Source organism: Apis dorsata, unplaced genomic scaffold, assembly GCF_000469605.1.
Source record: "Apis dorsata unplaced genomic scaffold, Apis dorsata 1.3 scaffold_133, whole genome shotgun sequence".
In the NCBI taxonomy this organism is placed as follows: Eukaryota; Metazoa; Arthropoda; class Insecta; order Hymenoptera; family Apidae; genus Apis; species Apis dorsata.
Window position 1 is genome coordinate 1,365,212 of NW_006263426.1, and position 18,329 is coordinate 1,383,540.

Below are 18,329 nucleotides of genomic sequence, written 5' to 3' on the forward strand. Positions count from 1 at the left end.
TCGTCCCTAGTAAACATATCAATTAAGTTAAAAGCGTTATCCTCTACGAGATGGATAATGCGCTTCTCAACGAGTACCGGTAAAGAAAGATTGATCGTCCTTGAGGGAAGATATATATATAAGAGAGCAAGATTGCCGCAAAGAATTTCCACTTTGCCGTAAGAAAAGGAAAATTTCGAGAACTGAAACGGGCAATTTTTCACGTGGACGAGGCTGAGAAAGCGGAGGTCAAGCCGAGCTATCTTCGTGAACATTTAGAAGTAGTGGCAGAAGTTTCGTTATATTTCTCTTGAGAAATTTTCCTTTTCCCATTTTCTCAGGCTCTAAATTCTCTTTCGATTCTTATCACACACGTAAAAATATATAAATGTCTTGGAAAAATGAAACGCGATATACTTTCTAAATATGTACGTGTTCAAATATTTTCGTGCATCTTGAGAAATTTATCAAATTGGCCTGTAACGAGATGTTAAGAATTGTATTTCCCTTCGTCTCGAAGAAGACACGAGAGTGAATAAAAAGGAACGTTACAACGTTTGGATAAATACAAAGAAACAAGTACGAGAGTAGCTGGTATCCTTCTTACGTAATAAAAATGACATAAGACGGTAATATCAAAGATTAAATCATGGTGCTCGCGAAAAAGGAAATAAACACTGTGAAAGAAAAATCGTATAAATATGCTAGAGATTTTCTGCGGTAAGGATAAGTTAGTAAAGAACTAAGATCTCTTTTTATCTCGCTGTTTAATCAAACAGGTCAAGAGATACAAACGTTAACACAGAGAAAGGAGTACTAAGATGAATCTACTATTCCTTTCTCCTACAAATTTAAAAGAAATATCGTTTCAAACGTTTCTTTGTTTTATTTTTTACAATAATAACCGTTTGTTATTATCTATTGTTATCTTTCAAGAAATTATTATCAACGTGCATGTATAAACTTATATTGACAGATAATCACTTCGAACGATCATTGATTAATGCTTTATACGAAATACGAGATAGAATATTTAATTCATCAAGAAAAAACAATAAAATAAATTCTCAAAATTAATAATCCCACATTCTATTGAAAAAGTAAAAATTTTAAATTGATATCAATCTAATTGCAAGTATCATAGCAAACTTTTCATTTTTAACCTCGATAAATTTACACATATTTAAATTGTATTTAATAATTATCAATGAAAATCAACTGTTGTCAATTATTTCGATATTAATTTACAAAAATAAAGCGATAACCTATCATCGAATACATACGTCTGATGAAACCATCTTCACAGATAAATACGAAAAAAATACTCCAACAAATTTATATTTTAAAAATTTCATGTCATTTACATCTATCAGTTCCCAGGTATTAACGTTGCAACGTCGTCGACCATCTACGAAGCTTATTTAAATAGCGAGTCGGTGGTCCCTAGGGAAAAATGCTCATAATGCTCATCCACAATTTTGCGAGATAGTGGTTGGGACAACGTAGCTCTCGAAAACGTAGTAATCCTGCAGGAAGTTTCCAAGAAGCGGTTGATTTGAAATTATAATCAAGAGGAGGCTGTCCATAAACGCGACCAGAGTAACAAACCCTCGCGGCTTCAACGTCCAAATATATATCCCCGCGACTTTCCTTCCCTACTTCAAGATTTTCTCCTCTTCCTCGACCGTCCTTCGTCGCATCCTGCGGTCAATTTCGGCCAAAGATGGAAATTTTCGCGGCGATCGGCCATGGATCGCTCAACCTAGCGTTCTTCTCAATTTTTAAAGGGGGTTTAAAAAGATAAAATATGAGATTGAACGCCGTTCAATATTTCGTTGATGGATATTTTGCATCGTTCTCCTTGCTCTTGTCTTCTTTCTCCGTTTTCCTTTTGGCCTCGGATTGAAATGCAACGTTTTAAACGAGCATTGGGCGTGAATTTCGAATATAAATACAGGATTTATATTTTGTGAACAAATATCTAGAGTTATTGTCGCGAGAGGATGGATCTTGTGGTCGTCTTTAAATGTTTATAATTAAAGAGAGACGAAAAAGAGATAAATACCTTCGTTTGGAAGATTTCGTGGAATTTTTGCGAATAATCGACTTGCTTGTTGATATATTTTTCGAGGAAAAGCGATAATGTAAATGTTTGTCCGGCTCGAGGTGAACAACATCTAAAAGTTATTACACTTGGTTATATTTTATAATGAAACAAGATGAATTGTCATAAATTATACAAATGAATTAAAAAAATTTCTTACTTCTCGATCTTATCAATCGCAACAAGTTTTCAGCATCTCGTTTCCTTCTTTCGATATGCAAACAAAAATTTATAAAATTCAATGGAACCATCGTTATCAATAAACACCAAATTTATTCGGAAGAAATAATTTTTTAATCCATCGGAGGAAGAATAACCACCGTCACATTAATTTCATTTCTTATCCTCGATCAATCAAATCTCAAATTTTTCAAAGTGCCTGACAAAATTTTTGGCAAACCTGTCGGCCGGAATTTCTCATTTCTCGCACTGACGAAAGAGAGAACGAACTGCAGACGAATAAACAGGCGGCAAACAAGAGGGAAATACGATCTCTGGAGAAATAGGAAGGAAAAGTTTCTTCTTGATATCCCGGGGAGGGCATCTCACATAACCAGGATGCCGCTCTCTCGGATTCGTTCAGTAATGAATTATTATTCCAGAAGCGCTGGTCCATCGAGACAATGCATTAAATTAAAGGAACCGGCGGGCTCGCGCCACGAAACGTATTCATCGACCGTGGCGAAGATGAAATAACATTAATTAAGCCCGACATTGGAAATAGACGAGAGAACGCGATGATAGAAGCGTACAGACGGTTATCAAACGCGCAGCTTCCAGAAAATTTAATTGAATTCGAAAACAACCGGTTTTCGAACTGGTCTGTTATACATTTGAATCTATTGAAACGATTTGGAAACGAAAAAATCTTAGGAAGCTTAGTTGGTACAAAGAATCGAAAGTGTTGAGTCTTCGAACGTATTTTTCTTTGTATGGAAAAATTACTTTACAGAAAATCGATAGAAAATTGTAAGTTTTTAAGTTGGTTCAAACATAATATTATATTTATTTAATTGAATTAAATTAAATATCGTTTTAAAGAGTAAAAAAAAAATTTGTACTTAAAAAATAGTAATACATCGATTGTTAATTAAAATGATCGATACTTCCTTTCTCCTTAGTTCAAATAGTTTTAGATTTTATATTCAGAACATTTAAAATATCAGTGAAATAGTAGAGTTTTTGAATAAAATATGTATTCAAAAATTTCAAAATAAATCATATTCAACATTCAAAATCCTATTAAAATAAAGTATAATTAAAAAAAAAAATTCTGCAATACTCTCAATTCACCCTTTTGCACAGAAGCTATCAACTTGGCCAAGGCTCTTACAAGAAACTTACTCTTGAAAATCCTTTTAACTTGAACTCGACCATGTCTCGCCGACCGTATTTCATCGCACGGCTCGATCTTTATAGACAAGGTGGCAATTTCCTTTACAGTCTCCACTCACCGTGAGTGATTTATGAAAATGCAGCAAGGAAAAACATTATAGAAAATTCTTTCACATATCAAACCTCAAAAAAATCTTATTTCCTCCCTTCTCAAAGAAAATCCCTCCTCGACATGATACAAAATGAAACAGATTTCCGACTAAAGAAGAGAGAAATCAGATCGTTAATTGAAATTCATTGGTTTATATGGCAGTGGATAAAAGCTGAATTGGGTTCTTTGTTCAAAGATGACGGTGGAATTTCCGTTTCCGGATCGCAAATTCACGAGCACTGTTCCTCGTTGTGAATTCTAATTGGCAATAAACCACGATTCTCCTGGACTAAGACATCGATGAAGAACAGGTAAATGAAGAGCACATTTTGTTTTCGTTGTAAAAACCGAGTCGTCGAATCTTAAAGTCACCTTTCGAATGCTAATTTTAAAATTTTGAAAGTGACATCAAATCCGTCGTTTCTTTTCTGTAATATTGATTGTAAATATTGATTTGATAGAAAAGATTATCTTTTATTGCTATTTTTTTTTTCGATAATCAGAATTTCGAATAGATAGAATAGTTGGAAATGAATAAAAAATTAATTTTTTTTGGACACGAAGCTTTGGAACGTAATCAAATTTTTTTTATTATAGCGATGATTATTAATTTCTGAACGAATCAGGTCGTGCACGGTGAATAAAGAAACTTTACGAGGAAAATTGTAACAAATTTTATTCACACGATATTATTTTATTTTATTTTTTTTTTTTTTTTCTTGCAATGCCAAGCAATGTTTGTTCATTGCTTGTTATTAATTAGCGTTCCACAATGAGAACACCATAACGGATTTTCAAAGTTGGCAGATTTGTTTACGATTTACACGATATGTTGGTGTACATTGGTCGTTGCTAAACTATTGTTCGTTTGCTTCATAGATTTTATTGAAAAGGCCAGATGCGCATACATGATTTTCAATTGTATTTTTGCATTAAAATGTAATTATCATCAGAAACGAATCGGTAATTAATGAAATTCATTAGCTGAATAATTAATTTGCGGAATCATTGTCTATCGCAATTACATCAAATTTGAATTAAAACGAATTTATTCTAACCAAAAAAAGAATCAAAATTATTCTAGATTTCTAAAATCTTCTTTGATATAAAATAAATTTATATAGAATTTCTAAAAATATTTCTGTTTCATTTTTAACAGTCGTAATTAATTTGCATTATTGTATTTCATGCTCGAAACGTTCCTTCTCCTTTTGTCCACTAAAGGACAAAAATTAAAAATTAATTCAGTAGAAACATTTTCAAGAAGTTTATTTGTCTAAGTTTACAAAGGAAACTGGAGACAGAATTCAGAGCACGAAGCTAAAAGTTCACAATAGTGAAGTGACCATGTACAACGTCTATGCTTGGCATTGTAAAGGCGAATGAACTTTTCAAATGTTGGACGTGAATGAAGGTCTTGTCGAATTGCTGCAAATGACAAGTGTTTAGGAAAGTACGGAAGGAATCGAGTTGGATTCTGTTTCTGAGATGAGACACGACTTTCAATTGATTGTACGGATAAAGTCCACGAAGAATCTCTGGCATAAAGATACCATTTGATGGATAGATTTAAGAAAGGAATAGAAACCAAGAACAAAATTAATTTGCAGTTAAGTGCTAATTATATTAGGATAAAAAAAAATATAAAATTTTGAAATAAGAATCGTGAGATGAAATAAATTATTAATCTTAATCTTAATTTATCTCAATTATCTAAATCTAAATTTGTTAAGAGATATTTAATTTTAAAAGAGATCGTTTGTTAATCAACAAGATATTTCTTTTTTATATCATCTTACTTGAAACTTTTCCATTTCACTCTATCTATTCGCTTCCTCGAACCCCATGGAGACAATGATTTACACCGGAATAACGCAATTACACGCAACGGGAGTGTGATCATAGAGGGTCGCCGGAATGCAATCCATTTTCCAAGAGAAAGATCGTCTCGATGAGAATTTATTTCCACTCTATTCCATTTTTATCATGGAGATAAAACGAAAATTAATTTCTTGCCAATTAATTCGTATTTTTATCTTAGAATTAATATTTCTAATGACGATTTCAACCTCCTATATAACTATATCTTTTCTATAAAAATCTATAAAAATGATTATTTAGAAACTACTACTTTACCTCAGTTCTCTTACACTCATTAACCAATGTCACTCAAAAGCCATGGAGCTTCATCCCAACTCTCTAAATCTTATAAATATTCATACACAAATAATCCCCTTTATTTCCATTTGTTCTGATTATTCTCCTTTATTCCAACAAAATTTAAATCCCTGCAATAATACATCCTCGCGCATTTAAATTCACCTATCGATTCCTTCATTTCCACAAAGACTTGTGTACCTTCCAAGATCCCAAAGAAACAAACTTAAGCCTTAAGTCTCTCCCTACGCCTCGATCTTCCCTCCCTTTGTCTTAGACGATGCTCACCACGATCGCAGTGTATCCGATCCGCGCGAATCCATCCTTCCGGAAAATTATCCCGCCGAAAGGGATTCGGCCTTTGGCACGAAACGGCCACACGAGGAGACGGTCGGAGTCGAAATCGGATGAGCGATAACAGCGTGATGACGTCACGCTCTCGATAACTCAGAAATTTCCGGCTGCCCCGTGGAACCGGAACCCAGCGGACCGGAAGAACGCGGAGCTTTCCGCGTTTAATGGGGGGTTAGAGTTAATCAAGCGTTCGCCTCTCTGTCCTAAATGATACAGGGGGGGGAAAAAAAACTGCTGACGAGGGAGAGAGATACGAGATGGACCCGATAGTTTGCAAATACGTGACTAAGTGGTGGACGATTAATTCGTGCGACGTTTTTGCGAGGTTGGTCAGTGATTTATTGGAATGTTGGGAATATTAAATTTTGAAAGCTATTGAATTAGAAATTTGTAATTATAATTTTATGTTATACGCGAATGATGTATTGATATTCAAATTGTTATATAAGAATTTATTGTTATTTGGTTAATTTGAAACAGTTAAATCCGATTGATTATTATTATTATTCTCGAATGTTATAGATATTCTATATATAAATCTATATTACAAATTTTTCAATTTAACGTAAATAAAGTTAAATGAAAATAAGGAAAATATTGCATAGAATTGTGTAGTATATCGCAACTTTTTTATCAGAATGAAAAATATGAATTTTACTGAAATTTTTGTTAGAGAGAATTCGTTATTTTAATGCAATGTATTTTATCGTACATTTGCACTGTTTTGATCTCTTTTAAATTCTGTTACTACATTCAGTGGCAACAAATCATAATCCTTTAATGGAGTTTTATTTCTACTATTTATAGAACTACACAAAAACAGGAAACTTTTCAAAAATACATTTTCATTCAGTTATAGTAATATAGAAATTTATAAACATTTATCAAACATTTCGAATTATACAAATCTATCTATAGACTAAATTAAAACAATAATAACTTGAAAATATTCTCACTAAAACACAATAAAAATATTCGTTCTTTTTCCTTCGAAGCTTTTCATAAAAACATTTTACTTTAAAATAAATACTTAAATGAAACAATTTTTAATGCTTCCACAAGATTCTACTAAATACTCTTCCCATAACATTAACGTACAGTAAAAGAAAAAAAAAAAAAACAAAATCGTTTCTGCAGGAAGTCTATACTTTACGATCTTGCTCACAGCAGTCTTCTTTTTATTTACTCAAGAAACGAATGGCTATCCAAATCGGAAACGTTATTCCAGAACCAGAATTTTACGACGTTTGCAACATTGTTTATATAATGTCTTTATCGTTTTTCTCCTTTTTTTGGCAAGACTGAATTGTATACCAATACCAAAAAGCTTTCTCATGATTGAACATTTTCTTTCCTTCCTATATCTCGTAACAAATCACCGCTCATTAAGAACGATTTGTCTTACTTTTCTTGTAATAGATCGGGAGTATCTAATAAAAGCTGGGTGTTCCTTCCCAGATACGGTATCATGGAAACTCGTTCGTCATGATTTGGCTGTTTTACATGGGTGTCTCTGGTGAGACAACGAATTCTGGTGAGGATCGATAAAATGAAAATTCAATAGATCATTGAATGAAGAATGGAAGAATTTTCATTTTCGTATTGAAAAAAATTTGATTTATATTTAAAAGCTTTATCTATATTATATTAATAAATAAAATCCTTAAATAATTAAAATCTTTTCATATTTACCAAGTATTATTATATTTTTATTATATTGTAATATTTATTTTAAAATATTGAAATATTTAATTTAATTCGAAACACATATTAAATATTCTCGAAGAAAATTTTAGCGGTTTAATCGAGATGTGAGAAGCATCGAATTCATCTATTATTTCAAAGTGTAACTTTGATATTTCGATCGAACGAAAGCTATTAGTCAGTTTATGCTGACTGCATGCTAATTTTCCCCGGATGAAGGCAATGAATGTCCCGACAGATGGACGAAAGAAAGATAGCGCGTTTTTCCGTTAATCCGAAAAGCAATATCGAACTTGCGATGGTCGTTCTATCGGTGATGAAAACGTCACGAATAAATGAACCTTTCTGTATGCTGAAACGGCATAGTATCGCGCAAATCACTGAATACCGAAAGCAACGAATGATATTTCTACTTTTCGATTAATTTCGTTGCTGATAATCAATCTTTTCGTTAAATTTGTTTGTCGATAACGATCTTAAATATCTCGCATGGATATGTCAATTATTAATTCGAATCTAGAAAATGAATTAATATTCTCTGAGAAAAGTATATTTTTAAAAATAGTAAAAAAATTATCCAAAATAATTAAAGAATCAAATAATTTAATTCTATTAAAAGTAATATATTTAATCACTCAGACTTCGAATAGACATTATGTCAAATTTAATTTTTTCCCTTACAAATTTCAAATTTATCTATATATCTCTTACCATCAAGCTCATTACCGTAAAACTCATTGCTGCTCCTATAAATACTCACATCTTTACCAATATAAAAAACATAAAAAACATACTTAATTTCCAGTGAATGAAAACCGACTCATGGAATCTATCTCTCCATACATAAAACTCACAAAGATATGATGCAGCATGCTCGCAGTAATAATGCGAAAAATTAATGTTTCCTCAGCAGGATACCGGAAGCACTTTTTTCCCGACCGTTCTTTCATCCCAGTTGATTATTCTGCAGGGACAGAAGGCGACGCGACGCGGCAGGGCGTTGTCCCACGAACGATTTCCATGGCACCGTTCTACGTATGTACAATCGTGCACCGTTGACTAGATTACGTTCCAGGAACGTTCAGCAACCGGGGCTTGAGGAGTACGTGCTGTTTGAATAGACCTCTTCACGATAACTCCCGTTGCAACGCGCGGTTCTGCGAAATTGTTAGCGACAGCGTGCCGAGTGAAAGAGAAAAGCGGATTCTGTGGTGAACTCAGGATCATTTGACTCCTCGTGTTTCGACTCGATGTAAGAAAGGTCCGTAGATAGCTTTGAACAATGAGTAACGAATGGATTATTTCGCTTTTGAGCTTGATTTAGGAGAATGGATTTTTTAATATAGAAAAAATTGAAATTCATCAAAGATTTTTATTTACCGAGTTGCATCCTCGCATTAATAAGAACGCTCCTGGCAATCTCCAATTCGAAATGAATTAATCCATGAAATCTCTTATATGAGAATTTTATTTGAACTGTAGATTTGTAATCACATGGAAATTCGGGAAACGACTGTTTCGCAGAATTTTTCACTGATTCTTTTTTTTGATATTCAAGATTCGTACCACAGAACCGAGCTAATTAAAAAAGTAATTTTAAAATGCCGCGGAAAATAACACTATCGTTATGAAATTGCATTGTTGGTACCGTTTAGGAAAGCAGCGCCACTGCAGGCAAAAATATAAAGTATAGCCGTAATTAATTTTCTTCGGTTGTTTCGTGAAACTTTCTAAAATTTTTCACGTATATTTGTTCTAAAAAAAACAAAATCAAATTAGTTTGTTTTCAAAGATTTACCTTTTAATATTATATTCTTCAAGAGAGTATTGCATTATGTGAATAGTGATTTAAATTTTATTTTAAATGGTATTCTGTCAAGCTTACTGAACTGAGGTTAGAAGAGTGTACGAGAATGATGTTCGTAATATGACGGGTATGAATTTTATATCATTTGAAATGAATACATCAACAAATTGTTATTAATATTTTAAAAAGAATGATATATGTATATAATATTATTATATATTTTTTAAAGAAATTCTTTCGGAATCCATATATCTTTGTTTGCGAAAAATAAGAAGAAAGAAAAAAAAGGACAGTTAAGATTAGAAGAAAGAAGTACGAGTAAACATTTGGCGATGATGGTAAGATAATAAACAATAAAATATATGCTAGAGATCTATTAGAGTCTGATCGCTAAATATAATCGAAGTATAAATAGATCGAACCGTCTATAACGGACGATTGATATCCATTTTGTTCTATGCGCAGAACATATGCGCTTTTCACACACAGTATGTATGTTACGCGTCTAATATGTTTAGTACATTCCGGATCATATATTCCGGATGATTTTGAAAACATTTCGTGTCCTTTTGTGTCTCACTTTTTCAAAACATCAAATAAATACGTTATTCTTATGGTTTATACATATACATACTTTATAAACAATTTGAAAGTGACCGATAGCGCAAGTATATAACTAGCATGCGTGATATTTTTCGGCATATAGTGAGGTTATATGGTTATGGACAAAAGTACTGTAAAATGTAAGTATTTTATAATATTAACTTACTAATTTAATTTTAATCTAATAAATTTGAATATGATACTAAATAGAATTCTTAAAAAAATTAAATTTTTACTTTATATTTTTAATATTTTATAATTTTTTAACTTTATTTTTATATTATCAAATTGCTAACTAAAACTTTTATATTTTTATTACACATGAATCAATATTTGAATTTCAATTCAAATCAATTCAAATTTTTAAATTCTAATATACTTCAACATTATTTTTATATTTGAAATTTTAAAAATCTATATTTTTAATTTCAAATAAAAAATTGTTTCTTATAATCAAATAATGTAAATTATATATGAATTCTCAAGTATAGCATATTTTATCTTTTTTCTTTACATTCATGTAAACATTCACAAATATTCATAATTCAATCATTCTTTCTTTTTATATTTTTTTAAAAATTGCTCTTTCTGTTTTCATAGATCAATCTCAAAGACGATGGATTGTATTTATCTGCGCAAAATTCTGTGGAGAAGACGTTCTGTACTCTCTCTCTTTCTCTCTGCTCTCGTGCAACGTGATTTACAGCAAGTTTTCAACAGAGCTCGTGAACAATGGCGATATCTACGATAATAAATGCAGCGTCGGTAAGTTTATAAAAATTTTACGAAAGTTATCAACTCGTTTATAAACTTAGTCGACTTAATTTTAATCAAATGCTAATAAAAAATATTCGACTGTTGGCAAATAAATCGTGTACATGTAGAAAGAGAGAAAAGAATTTTTCATTGAAACGAAATGAGAAAATAATATGGAAGAGAAAATGCTTTCGTGGTGTAAATATGTTTGGGATGAATAAAAAATTATTCAACGGTGGAAAGTACATTTCCATATATTAATAATAAACTTTCAATGTTGCGAAGAAAAGCATAATAATTTGCTCTTTTTAGTTTGCGCGCATTGAATATATCTACATATAAATATTACATAAACGTAAAAAAAAAAAAAAGAAAATGAGTTTCGAATTGAAAAAATAAATTGTTAAATAAAAATGTTTTATTTCTATTCGCTAATAAATCTTCCATTTCTAGCTGTAGTGTTCTGTTTGCTAAAAAAAAGTAGCATCGAAGCAGAAATTCAGATTTCAATATTACCAAACTTGTTAACGGGATTTTTTTCAAAAACTCTCGATGAGATTTATACAATATACATGTATACATCGTCTTTGAAGTTTGAGTATTAATTTATTTTACAAGCCATTATCAATTTTATAACATTTCACGTAATATTCTTTTCTCTCTTGAACTATGTGTAAATATCAATACGTATATATATATCCAAAAATATCCAAAAATATTTTGGATATTTCTCGCACAATTCACAAATTAATAATTGTAATATGATTTTTCCTGTTATTTGAATTTAATTCTTTCAAATTACATTTAAAAATTTAATTTTTTAATTTTTAAGTAAAATTTTCAGAAAATTTTGAAAATTTTTATTGTTTTTATATTATATATATATTTATATATTTGAAATTTATTACGTATACATTTTTACGTATATTTACATTTTATATCTTTTCGTATTAATTTTGATTCGAGATTCTTCATCGAATATTAAAAATATATTCTCTCTGTTCTTCATCACGAATGCATTTGATATGTACATTTAATTATTATTCACGTAAATATTGTTACCGTCTATTCTACAATTCAAATTAAAATTTGAATTTGTGCACACATTTTAAAAAATGTAGTTCTTCTCGCGCTTTTAAAATACGATTCATAAACGAATCGAAAAATACGAAAAATTTATAATCATTAAATGACATAAAATTGTATAAAAATTTACAATCAACCGGAGAAATCATCGACAATTTATTCAAATATTGCGCACGGCAATACATCTTAAAATTAAAGCCAATTTTTAAAAATGAATGCGATACCAAAAGAAAAAAAGATGCGATACGAAAAGAAATCAATATATCCAATTCATCAACCATTAATCCTAACGTTATTTTAAATTTTAACTATATACCGTTCTTGATCATCTCTATTTCGACAATATTCGAGATAACAAATTTTTCAAACATAATTTCGAAAATTTAATGTACATCAAAACATCGATGAAAAATATCGCGAAAATTTTCACGATTTTCTCGCGATTCCGTTAATACACTATACACGAAACGACGTTATTCCGATCCGCGTGTTCGAGCGGATCGGCACACCGTGATTACGTTTTCCGCGGTCGCCATACGAAATTTTAACGATCGGCCACGCTAACGACGAAAAATATGTTATCGAGCTCCCCCATTCGGTGTTTTAATTTCGCCGGTAATTCCCATCGCTTCGATCCGCGAGCAATTAACTGCAACGCAGCAGTGGTCCCCGCAGTTTCTGTCTGCGGTGCAGAGAGCATCTGCGGCCGAGGGGGGAGGTTATCGCCGATCCTCTGATGCCTCCAACAATGACTCCGCCTCCGACAGAGGCCGCGACAACGAGAACTCGGCCGACATAAATTCGGGTTGACCGCAACGCAAGTGTCGCCATTATCGCGCCACTTGCCACTAACCGGGATTAATATTCCGGCCGGGCTAATAACCAAAGACATTCGTGTGCATTCGTCGCGCGGGCCGGAAACTGCCAACTCTGGAATTTGAACGCGGGATGCGTGCAAATTAAGTACTTAAATTAGAAGAGTATAGCGATTTTTTTTACAATGCTCGAGAGAAATTGTAATATTTTGATTTGAATTTCGATGATGTTATACGTTTGAATTATTCGTGAATGGTTGATGGGATGGAAGTCGCGAAATTTGTATCGAAGTATGATTCAATTTGATGAATATAATTGGATGATATGATATTGATGTAATAGTTTGATTATCGAGAGTATGAATGTTTAATTACGCGATTTAACTCGAAATATGTTTTCTTATTTAATATTTGTAGCTAATCCAGTTTTGCTAATAAAAGGTAAGATATTTATTTCTTTTATTTATTCTATCAATCTTTTTCCTCGTTTGAATCTTTCCTCTCGTTTAAATCTTTCCTTTATGATAAATGTATCTATATGCAATTGCAATATATTTTAAACGATATTCGACAAGATAAACTGCATACGTTCGTGCAACTTTATATATTTTTCATAAAATAATAAAATAATGAAAGAGAAGAGTAATCTTAAGTATTTATCAATCTTAATATTTCAACGCTTCCCGTGTTTATTTTCGAATTTTTAAGTTACTTATAACATATAAACATATCAACAGTCTGTTGGTATACAAAAACTCGTTCGCAAAAACACGTTCATCGAATAAATTTAAACGTTACGCCAAGATCTTTAGAAAGCATAGAGACTCATAATGAGCGCTGTTCCTTTGCTTCCGGTGAGAGGCGGCAAATCTTGTTGACCAAGACCATCCATGTTTCATCATGTTTCTGAGACGAGCATAGTAAAGTTGAGTCATTAAACTTGACCCGATATTTCGCAGCCGAGGTTGCGCTTTCAGCCTCACTTATGCAGCACAACATTGTAATGCGCCATGTACATGCTTGTTTATATTCCGTATTATACGCACGAATAACGTTGACGATGCGTGGCATTAATACTAGGTCGCGTGAAATATTTTACGCTCGGCGTGCATGAAAGATGTTGGGTTGAGTGTGCCTCGAACATCTGGTAAAGCGTGTGATTAATGATTTTGTAACGAAGTCGAGCGAAGTTCCGTAGAACCTAAACGTTCGTTATCTTGGATGTTAGGTCATGGATTATTTGAGATTATTGTAATACTTGCGGTCTTGGAATATAGCGCGGTTTCCGGGGCCAAGAAATTCGAGGAATAGAAATTAAACGTGGAACGTAGATCCGTGATACACTTTCAGAGAATATATTTAGAATTTATGGATTAGGAAAAATACAATTCATTAATAAGTATATAACAAACGAGTTACTAAATTAAATAAATAAAAAGTCTAACATAAGTGATTTTATAAGTCGAGTATGACGTATAAGTAAATTTGGTTCAAGAAGGCGATTAAATAGATCTTTGCGTGAAAATGATTAATCGAGATCAAAGGTGGCGACAACTTAAGATCAAAGATGGACTGCAGGAGAATAGAACAGCTTTGATTCAAAGGGATTGGAACGGATAATACGTGACACGAGCGAACACAAGTACAATTAACCCTAAATCAAACAGTATGTAGACATTACACCGAAGGAACACAAATAATGTGGGTGGGCAAGTAGGTAGGATACTCAACCAACATCTCGAAATATTTGAAGGAATCGACCGGATCCTTGGATCTTGAGATGATGTATGCAGGATTCAGGTCATCCACATTGAATCCCTTGGAATGATCTAAATTGACTTCGTTGGCACTGCAGCTCGTCTGTATTAAATCCTTCGGGTTTAGAATGATGTATCGTGTACAAGGTCGTTTGTACCTATTATGTGAAGTCCACAAGATTATCCAGGGTACATCGAGTTTTTTAAATTGATGGTGAATTGTTTCTCTCGTATCCAGATATATTGAATCGGTCGTGCATTCGAATAGTGATAAAAAAAATTTTTTTTACAACGATCAAGAATTATTATAGAAAATCAATATATTTTATTCGTTAAAATAATCATTTCTTTAGTGATATATTATTAGATAATTCTTTAGGACAAATTTTATTTATCTTGTTCAAAATTAAAATTCTACTCGCTGGACACGTAAAGATTAGCTTCTCTAAATATAAAAATATTTATAAATTAATTTAACACGTCATATTAAAAAAAAAAAAAACAAAATATAGAGATTAATATTGTGTTGCGCTCGGCAAAACTGATAAACTAAATCGTAGTCGCGTGCCACCGTGCAATGACAATGCATCGTCGAGTCAAACGAATCGAACGTGTGTCCGAACTCTCGTGCTATTAATTTCTCATCGGAGTAAATGAAATACGCGTTGCATTCGACAGAACATAATTTACGGATTGGAATTAATGCGCCTCGCGAAAGCTAAGGTCCCAGACCTTTGTTATTTAATCGCGCTACATCATTTCCACGCTAATAGATTTCACCTTCGACGTTTCATTTCGGATCAGATCATTTGCATTCATACGCGTGCGCCACCGTGTATAACTCACGACGTTACACGTTCATTTTCTTTCCTCCGCGAGAATTCACCTCGGAATACACGTTCGATCGAACACAACACGCTCGATCGATATTGTTCCATTACACCAATAATTACGTTCGATCGTTGTTTCGTTTGTTTGTCGTGTAGTACAGAATTGTTCGAGCATCGTACGAAATGTCGATGCACCTTGAATTTTTAATTTGATACGCGTTACGATACTTGTCGTCGTCGTAAAAATTGAAAATTAATGGTAAAATGAATTTTGATGGAATAGAAATTGAAAAAGAGAGTGAACTTTTGAATATAATTTAATCAGAATGTTTTTTGAAATGTGGTTACAGATGACAGAGAAGGAAAATTTCGTTATGTGTAGAGTAAATTTTTGTAATTGCTTGGAAACTGGAAGGTATTTTTAACGAGTTTTTAATAAAAAACATTTTTATTATTAAACTTACAGGTTTATAAAAATTCGTCAAATGAGAAAGTTTTATTTAAAATTATGAATTATCCGTTTTTTTCTTATATAAAAAAAATTTTATCATTATTGTTGTTCTTTTTTCCCAACCAATATGCCGTACGGATATAGATAAACATGGTTATAGATTTCGAGAAAATTTCATTTATCCGATATTACTTTTATCGATTATTTACAGGATCGTGTAATAATTCATCGGAAAATTTTATCGGGTAAAATCGTACGCCGTTCATATTTATTTCGCTGTTTGTTCAAAGCGTTTGGAAATCGTCCAATTTCAACAAGCGCCGCAACATTGCAGATTTGTACAATGGCGTTACAGGCCACGTATGTATTTTGTTAGTCTAGTTCGAAATTCTGATAAATGGTTATTCGATGAACGTGAATACAATCTGTCTCTGCATTTCATCCCTCAATTTTTCCTCCTCTTCACTCTTTGTTAAAGCAACGTAGATATTTCGCAAGATACAATTTTGTGTGAAACGAAAGTTGAGAGGGGAGTTGTATATACGTGAAATACGTATAATTTATTCAATAATTGTGTGCACATTCTTGAATATGTAAATCATAAAATAATATTGTAAAATACAAGGATGCAAATAATTTGAATAAACATTAAGAAAATACCCAATTAGCGATGTTCAGGCAAGAAACGAATATAATATTTTTTTTGGTATATAAACGTTCTTCTTTTATTTAATTAAATTTTACGATTTTTTTTTAATTCAAACGATTTCTATAATTTTACCTAATTAAGATCGGGAATTTAAACGTTTCGTTGGATTTTGTAAAATTGAAGAAAAGCTTTTTAATAAAATCCTCCACCAATTACCAAATCAATTTTCCCAAAATTTCAATAAATCATAAAATCCGCAAGATTCGACACCATTTATCAAGCGAATAGCCAGTTAAGTCGGGCAAATCACGACAATGGGAGAGCGCAGTCGCGCGGAAAGCAAAGCACAAAGTTCTCTATTACTGACGCGAACTCGAAAAGTGATAAAAATCATTCTTTTTCTCCCGTTTTGTTTTCTAGAAACGATCGAGCGAACGAATTTATACACCGATTCGACGATAAACTATTAAATCCATTCCCTGACAATCGAATGTCGAGAGTTTGTGCAACGTTACCCGCCGTTTTGTCCGAACAAATTTGACGTAGATCGTTGCACCCGGACAGATTTAACAAGTTCTCGAATGGCTCGCCAAGTCCATGAATAACACTCGCGAACAATCGGTCATGATTTAAGCTTTATAACTCGGATATCCGTGGGATTACCGTGATGCCGGCTTTCATAAATTTCAGCCTGAGTTATGGACGTATTTTCCTGTAACAATCGTGGATCGAAAACACGGTTGCGCCGCTAGCGTCGAAGTTTTCGAGTTGGATATAAATTTGGAATAATTTTGTAATAATAATGGGGCGACGAGGTGAATAAGGTCGTTTATAGTGATATGTTTCTTGTTTTAAACTAGTATGCAAATGTTTGAATTGGGAGAATTATCGTGCGATATTTATCAAAATATATGAATTTAATCTGTGCCTGCATTGATACGGTGTTAATAATATAATACTTAATAATTTTATTGTTAATAATATAAATTGTAAATTGTGTTTTCCATGATTGATATTTAAATAAGTTATACTTTTTATAATAGAAAGTAGTAGAGAAATGATGATCGATTACATTTAACACGATATTATTGAAAATAATTGATAAATATACTATAAGTATCGTATATTTTTGATTATATTCTAAATATACGAATAAATTTAAACGAAAAATTTATTTTAGGATCCTATAAGTAGTGCCGTCATAAAATATTATTCATAAATGGCCCATTAAAAACAATTCATGTCGTTCCAGGCACGCTATAACCCGTGTCGTGGCACGCAAAATTTGCGTGTATCCGATACACACTTGTAAATTCGCTACAACTCGCCCCGTTTCGTGCCCCGGGCTCGCAAACACGTGTTACATTTATTCCTTAAAAGCGAATATAACGGGAGAAAGCGATAGCATAGTTTACCAGAGGCATATGCATGAGATAGGCGAGCGGTGTGCACGTTGCACCAGCGTGAATGACGTTTGCAAGCAGTTATCCAAATTTACATTTCATCGATACGACACCGGTAACTCGCTGTATCTGAAGTAGTTCCTCCGGAAATACGGTTAACCACTAGCTGTATCAATGTTGCCAGACATGGTAATTAATTGAGATCGACTTATATGGAATGACGAGAATGACAATCCTCTGTATTATCTTCGTGCAATTTTATTCGTATCTGAAATGTGATACCGGTTGATGTTTATGGAACATATCGTTCCTTCGAGGATTGATACATTTGTTACGAATTTTACGTCCAATATTCGGTTTTTTCAAAAAAAAAAAAAAAAAGGATAAG

At 32.4% G+C, this 18,329-nt stretch overlaps 1 protein-coding gene and 1 long non-coding RNA gene across 2 annotated transcripts in view; one reads left to right on the forward strand and one right to left on the reverse strand.

The window, feature by feature from the left end:
- The window catches only part of LOC116185230, a 16,102-nt gene extending 255 nt beyond the window's left edge, over positions 1–15,847 (forward strand). The window contains exons 2-4 of the long non-coding RNA XR_004150033.1: positions 3,258–3,261; positions 14,988–15,006; positions 15,044–15,847. This is a non-coding gene — a long non-coding RNA (uncharacterized LOC116185230). The remainder of the gene's footprint in view (positions 1–3,257; positions 3,262–14,987; positions 15,007–15,043) is intronic.
- LOC102677882 (neurobeachin) overlaps positions 1–18,329 on the reverse strand; it is a 240,681-nt gene that overhangs the window by 126,177 nt on the left and 96,175 nt on the right. The window lies entirely within an intron of this gene.